At 41.4% G+C, this 8053-nt stretch overlaps 1 long non-coding RNA gene across 3 annotated transcripts in view; it reads right to left on the reverse strand.

The window, feature by feature from the left end:
- LOC132342210 (uncharacterized) overlaps positions 1-6977 on the reverse strand; it is a 122272-nt gene extending 115295 nt beyond the window's left edge. For 2 of the 3 annotated variants that reach the window (XR_009490516.1, XR_009490515.1), the window contains exon 1: positions 6457-6977. This is a non-coding gene — a long non-coding RNA (uncharacterized lncRNA). Of the gene's footprint in view, positions 1-1791; positions 2868-6456 lie in introns of those variants that run through there. The other variant, XR_009490514.1, reaches the window with a different exon arrangement.
- Positions 6978-8053: the final 1076 nt, after the last annotated feature.

Here is an 8053-nt window from a genome sequence, read left to right on the forward strand (position 1 = left end):
CGTCATGAGATTTCATAAGACTGAGATTCATTCAGGTTGTCCTAACTCAGTCACTGAAATTCTTTTAATCATTCAGATTAAAAACTTCAGAATGGGAGAAAATAATAGCAAATGAAGCAACTGACAAACAACTAATCTCAAAAATATACAAGCAACTCCTGCAGCTCAATTCCAGAAAAATAAACGACCCAATCAAAAAATGGGCCAAAGAACTAAACAGACATTTCTCCAAAGAAGACATACAGATGGCTAACAAACACATGAAAAGATGCTCAACATCACTCATTATCAGAGACATGTAAATCAAAACCACAATGAGGTACCATTTCACACCAGTCAGAATGGCTGTGATCCAAAAGTCTACAAGCAATAAATGCTGGAGAGGGTGTGGAGAAAAGGGAACCCTCTTACACTGTTGGTGGGAATGCAAACTAGTACAGCCACTATGGAGAACAGTGTGGAGATCAGATGAATGGATAAGAAAGTTGTGGTACATATACACAATGGAGTATTACTCAACCATTAAAAAGAATACATTTCAATCAGTTCTAATGAGGTGGATGAAACTGGAGCCTATTATAGAGTGAAGTAAGCCTGAAAGAAAAACACCAATACAGTATACTAATGCATATATATGGAATTTAGAAAGATGGTAACAATAACCCTGTATACGAGACAGCAAAAGAGACACTGATGTATAGAACAGTCTTTTGGACTCTGTGGGAGAGGGAGAGGGTGGGATGATTTGGGAGAATGGCATTGAAACGTGTATAATATCATATATGAAACGAGTCGCCAGTCCAGGTTCGATGCACGATACTGGATGCTTGGGGCTGGTGCACTGGGACGACCCAGAGGGATGGTATGGGGAGGGAGGAGGGAGGAGGGTTCAGGATGGGGAACACATGTATACCTGTGGCGGATTCATGTTGATGTATGGCAAAACCAATACAATATTGTAAAATAATTAACCTCCAATTAAAATAAATAAATTTATATTAAAAAAAAACGACTTGATGGAGAGAACCCTGCTTCCCAAGATAAAGTAAAAATATCCTGAAAGTAGATTTTAAAGTCTCTGTGTTACTTCTAGTCATTGTTTTGCTACCCATGGTTAGGTGGTCTGTAAACATCGTTGTTATAAGAGTTAACGAGAGAGTCCTGGCTGGAACTGTCAGCTTATTGATTTGTTTGGATGAGATCTTCCATGATATGAATATCTGGAGAAGAGACAAGGTTTAGGGACTGAGTTCCGTGACACTCCAGCCTTTATGATTGTCAGCTACAAATTGGCACTTGCTGTGGGTGCTTGCCATCTACCTCTACAAGGATTAAATCATGTGCTGCTGCAGCTGCTGACCTTCAACACCCACTGGAGGAGTTCAAGGTGAAGAGCAGAAATGAGGCGCTCTGTGCTCTCGGAAAACTGGCAGCACAGTCTTCAGTTTGTTAGATATTCTCAGGAGCTGATATTATGAGCCCAATTCTTGTATTTCCTCATATCTACAAAAGCACTAGAATCCTTCATTGTGACAACTGTTTCTTATGTCTAGCAGAAGCTTCATGAAACCAGCAGAAACTTTCTAGAAAATAAATATGCTGGATTGCACGTACTCCTTTATCAAAATCACATGTATGCTGTCCTTCCCCACTACTCTTTGGAGTCGTTTCTTAGACCTAGCTATCTCCCTGGCTGCAGCCCTCATTTTGCCCCCAATAAATCTTAACTTGAAACTTAAAAAAAAAAAAAAAAAAACTTTGGCGGTGTCTTTGCCTCCCTCTTTCTCTCACCTTACATCAGCCCTTCAGCAAATCGTTAGCTCTTCTTCAAAATATATCCAAAATCTTACCACCTTTAACTTACTGCAACCTACATCTTCTCAGGATCTTCCAGTATCTTCTCAAATACTCTCCTATCTTCCATTTTGTATTGCTAGGGTTGTTTTCCCACACAATTTCCAGAGAGAACCTTTTAATGTACAGCTATGTCATTTTATTGCACGCATGCTTAGTTGCTTCAGTCATGTCTGACTCTTTGTGACCCTATAGACTGAGCCAGCCACGCCCTCTGTCCATGGGATTTCCTAGGCAAGAATTCTGGAGTGGGTTGCCATGCCCTCCTCCAGGGGATCTTCTCTACCCTGGATTGAACCTGTGTCTCCTGCATCTCCTGCACTGCAGGCAGATTCTCTACCAATGAGCCACCAGAGAAGCCCAAATCATTTTATTATTCTATCCTAAAATTCCTAAGGGCTTCCTATCCCCCTTAGTTCACCCATGTGGCTTCATTTTTAATAAGATTAATGCATTTTAAATTCCATTAGTAAATTCATGATTAAATGAATAAACTTCACTTCTGCTAATTAGAAGTTTTATAGGCAAACCAAATGGCCTACTCTGCTGAACTGAAATTCAGTTCAGTTCAGTTCAGTTGCTCAGTCGCGTCCGACTCTTTGCGACCCCATGAATCGCAGCACGCCAGGCCTCCCTGTCCATCACCAACTCCCGGAGTTCACTCAAATTCACATCAAGTCTGTGATGCCATCCAGCCATCTCATCCTCCGTTGTCTCCTTTTCCTCCTGCCCCCAATCCCTTCCAGCATCAGAGTCTTCTCCAATGAGTCAACTCTTCGCATGAGGTGGCCAAAGTACTGGAGTTTTAGCTTTAGCATCATTCCTGCCAAAGAACACCTAGGACTGATCTCCTTGCAGTCCATGGGACTCTCAAAAGTCTTCTTCAACACTACAGTTCAAAAGCATCAATTCTTCGGTGCTCAGCTTTCTTCACAGTCCAACTCTCACATCCATACATGACCACTGGAAAAGCCATAGTGTGACCTCTAAATAGATGGTAGATATAACATGACAAGATGCATAAACTTGCAACTGATGGTTATTATGGATACTAAGGAAAAGGGAAAAAACTGCAATATGAACAAGAATGCTCAATAGTAATTGGATTTGGACTTAGTACAGGGTCATAAAGTAATACCACAAAGAACTCAGATTAGTTCTTTAATGACTTCAAAGAACCTTGGACATTTTGAAGAATTTTATTGCTGGAAATAGGGGAACTAATAATTGAAAAAGTTTCCAAAGGAGCCACAGAAGATGGTTATCAGTTATCAGTAAAGCACTGGTTTGTCTGCCTTTTCTTTCTTATTGACAACAGTGTGTCCACTACACACAACAGGACAAGTGCTTAGGCGGTAGGGATTCAGTAGTGACCAGAATAGAGAAAATCTCTGGACTATAGAGTTCACAGACTGTAAATTCAAAAAAAAAGTATTATAGTGAGATTGCATACTTTAATGGAAATATATCCAATGGTCACTGTTGGATATTGAAAGGAACAATCAACTCTGTTTAAGGGGATGGATGGTCATAGCAGTCTTTACAAGGGTTGGTCTTGAAGGATTTTAGAAGAGACCCTTAGGAAAATTCACTATAATGGACCTGGGACACCTCCTTATCATCATCATCATCACCAACATCAAAATTTTCCCTTCTACTGGCAAGTAGATGTGATTGAGAGACCACAACTTGTGTCATCTCTTGTAATTCTCTACCATCACCATCACAACAAGTACCTTTCAGACAATGTAAGTTAGTGGTTAAGACCACAGGTCCTACTTTCAGATCCTGATTTCATCACATGCTAGCTCAAAGAACCTGGGAAAGACACTGAAGCGAAGTATCTAACTCTAAAGGCTGACACACTCTTTTTAAAGGATAAGCTGTATATCTGGAGGGGGAAGAACTTGTAATTCCCACCAATCCTCTGCTTGAGGCCCTTTGGTTAAAAAATCTTGCTTGCTTGCTCATTTGAAATACATATTTCCATGAATCAGAGTGCCTGACATCTTACATACAGATAGGCTGATGAAAGTTGAGACTGGCAATCTCTATGGACCTATCGTTTATGTACCAGGAAAGGCACTAAAACTAGTTCAAACCCCCCAAAATCACCATCACCAGGAGTGCCTTAGAAAGCGTGTGACTTAGTGATTGTTCCACAGACTCTACATTCAAATCCTGGCTCACCACTTGCCAGCTGAGAGACCGAGAGCCACTCACTCAACCTCTCTGCTAAGTTTTCTCATGTGTAAAAATGAGGACCTTCTCCACAGACTGGTAAGGATTAAACAAGATAACAGACATAAAGTACTTAAGCCACTGCAAATCAACATTGCAAATCATCAAAAAATTCAACTGATATTATTAACAATTATTTGATGGAACAACTGCCTGGTCCACTGAACTGAGGTTTCACTGTAGAGTGAATCAGCCCCTGCCCTGTACCTACTTCCATCATAAAGAACTTTATTAGCTGGGACAGGAAAGGATAAATGACATTGTAATGTCTCACTTTCTGGCAAAGAGGGGATTACTTGGCTTGGTATGGAATAAAGGGAAGGCGAATCCCTTAACTTGTAATTGCAGTCAAAAGAATCAAAGTACGACCTAGTGCAGAGAGATGTGACATCTCTATTTTCGGCAGATCCCCAAACAGGATACTCTTCTAGGATGCCTGTTAACCTTTCTCTGACACCATCCTATTTCACGCACATCTACACAGGATGGAATGCAAGCACCAGTGCATTTTCAGCTTCATAGACGCTGGAGAGTATGGTCCCTGCAGCACGCATAAAACCTGTAAGAGCAAGTAGCATGTGATACCCTCAGTCAACATTTGTTTAATTAGTGCATGTGAACATTTCCCTTCTACTCAGCTGATTGGATCAAGACTGAATTATTTCAGACCCTGGGGCCAATCAGATTCCCTCTTGCAAAAACTCAATTCAGGTTCTGGAGAATATGGATATTTTTCATTGGAGTATAATTGCTTTACCATGTTGTGCTAGTTTCTACTGTACAACAACGTGAATCAGCTATATGTATACATACATCCCCTCCCTCTTGAGCCTCCCTCCTACCCCCACCCACCCCACCTCTCTAGGTCATCAGAGAACTGAGCTGAGTTCCCTGTGCTATATAGCAGCTTCCCACTACCTGTATATTTTACATATGGTAGTTAAATATGTCAGTGCTGAATATAGATTTATGAGCAGTCTGTCCTGGCTTTATAATGTGGTATAAACTCTAAGGTTAAGGACATCAGTGAATGGAGGAGGAAAAAGGCAAGCTTGGAAAGAGGCAACTGGTCATCTGGGAAGTGAAAAAAGCAAAGCAAATGTACAGATAAAATCCAGAGACAAGAGCCCTTAAAATCCTAGAGAGAAAGACACAGAGCTGGAGGGAGTAGCTATGTTGGATTTATATTTCTGATTCCAATTCCTAGTTCCTGGTCTTCATAAAGCTGAGCTTCACACCCTTCCCTAGGTGTGGGGACATATTACTGTCTCCTCCATTGAATCCACCCTTGTTTTCATCATTTTGGACTAGTTTCAGTTTGCACAGGGGGCTTCCTGGTGGCTCAGATGGTAAAGAATCTGTCTGCAATGCGGGAGATCCAGGTTCAATTCCTGAGTTTGGAAGCTCCGGAGAAGGGAATGGCTACCTGCTCCAGTACTCTTGCCGGGAAAATCCCATGGACAGAGAAGCCTGGTAGGCTGCAGTCCATGGGGTCGCTAAGAGTCGGACACAACTGAGCGACTTCACTTTCACTTTTCACTTTCATGCACTGGAGAAGGAAATGGCAACCCACTCCAGTGTTCTTGCCTGGAGAATCTCAGGGACAGGGTTGCCTGGTGGGCTGCCGTTTATGGGGTTGCACAGAGTTGGACATGACTGAAGTGACTTAGCAGCAGCAGCCAGTATTCTTGCCTAGAGATTTCCATTGACAGAGGACCCTGGTGGGCTATGGTCCACAGGGTCACAAACAATCTGTACAATCAAATCCCTAAAACAACAGTAATTTGCCAAGGTGTGCAAAGAATGATGCAAATGACACTGTCTCAAAGCCAGGAACATTTAGTAACTTTCAAATGAAATATTATAATGGCTTGGGTGCCTACATCTAATTTACATAATGAGGTAAATGTTTCCTTAGATTCATCACCTCTGCCTTTCTAAAGACTTCAAAAAAAGCTTTTTATAGATTTTCAGAGTTTTTTTCTCCCTGATATCTAAACTATCTGCATAATAAAGGTGAATTAAAAAAAAGTTCTGATAGAAGTGAAATGTAATATTTAGAGCTTCCAATTAATTTAAATAATTTAAAATTTTTTATTCAGGGGACTGAGTAACTATTTTCAGAATAGATAATATGATTTTTCTTATGAGCACAGTTACTCACTGGGTTTTTACTTCCTGCTTGGCCTACTGTGGCTCTCCAGTTTTTCTGAGTAAAATCCAGAATGCTCCCAATATTCTATGAGGTCTGTCTTCCCTTGTCATAGGAACACTCTCCCATGACCTTTCCTTCTGCCTTCAGTCAATCAGTCTCTCTCCCTCCTTCCCTCTTCCCTCCTCCATTTTCCCACCTGAACTTACCACACAGCCTCACACCTCAGAGCCTTTGCACCAGCTGCCCCCCTGTCTAGATCACCCCTGCCTTAGACATCGAGAAGTCTTGCTTCTTTCACCTCCTTCAAATTTCTGCTTAAATGTCATCTCAGAGCAGTCCAACCATCCCGTTTAAAATTACAATCTCTCCTACATTCTCAATCCATCTAGTTTTTTGTAGCACTTATCAACTTCTTGGAGACGGGGAAGGCCACCCACTCCAGTATTCTGGAGTTCAGTATTCTGGAATTCATGGAGAATTCCATGGACTGTATAGTCCACAGGGCCGCAAAGAGACATGACTAACTTTCACTTTCTATCAGCTTCTACTATATCATATAACTCATTTGTTAAATATGTTTATTGTTCATCTTCTGTCTCCACCCTCCCCAAAAGAATTTAAATCCCATAGGCTTGGAAATCTTTGCTTTTTTTCTGTTTCCCAAGCACCTGTATAGGAGGTGGTCAATGAATAGCTGTCTGTTGAATGAATGAATATCAAAAGGAGACACCAGGACTTTCCTGGTGGTCCAGTAGTTGAGAATCCGCTTGCCAATGCAGAGGACGTGAGTTTGATCCCTGGTCAAGGAAGATTCCACACGCCTCAGGGCAACCAAGCCCTGTGCCACAGCTACTAAAGCCCGAGCGCTGTAGAGCCTGTGCTCCACAAGAGAAGCCGCCGCAAGAAGCAGCTAGCTCACATCTACAGAGTGGGCCCCGCTCACTGCAACCAGAGAAAACCCATGCACAGCAACACAGACACAGAACATCCAAAAGTAAAAGTTAAAAAAAATTTTTTAAATAAGTAAAATAAAATTCTACTTTTTAAAAATATAGAGACATCTGCTTCAGGCTTGGGACAATCCTGCACTAATGTACTCCGGGTATGCTGGAGCCTACTCTCACCAGTCTGCACCTCTTTCCAGCTCCTCCTCTGGTTACATCATGCTGGTAGTTGGGAATCAGTGATGGTCGGAGTATTTACATCATAGAACTGGCAAGGTTTACAAATCAGAGCCTTTTTTTTTTTTCTTCATCCTCAGGAGAGCTGGATGGTAAACAGTTACCAGCACACCGCCTCGGCCTAACATTGTGAAAAATATTACGAGAATTGCTAAGTTTTAGCTGAGAGAATTGATCAATCAGAACTTATCTCATCTGGCCTGCTTTGCTCCTCAGACGCTAAATACCACTGAACACAAACACCATACTCTTGTCAGGGTTGGTGTGACGGTATGTATCTGTTATCACTACCAAGAAGAGCAGTGGATTAAACATGGTCACACTCTAACAATGTATGTGATCTACTGCTCAATCTATATTGAGGACACAAATAAAAGTGTGTAGGTTCTCCATTTGAATAATTCCTCAGTTTAACTCTTTTGCAGAATTTAACAGCACAACCATCAACTTGATATTAGATTTTAGTTTAGTTGAAATGTTTGACAAGCCCCAAGCACTGTGATAAGAAATGAAGACACTAAGGCTAATAAAACATGTCTCTGGTCCTCAAGGTGCCCAGTCTATGGAGAGAAAAATACAGATAATGCTAAGATACTTCAAGATATAGACACACACAAATAAT

This window comes from Bos taurus, chromosome 14 (assembly GCF_002263795.3).
Source record: "Bos taurus isolate L1 Dominette 01449 registration number 42190680 breed Hereford chromosome 14, ARS-UCD2.0, whole genome shotgun sequence".
Taxonomy (NCBI): Eukaryota; Metazoa; Chordata; class Mammalia; order Artiodactyla; family Bovidae; genus Bos; species Bos taurus.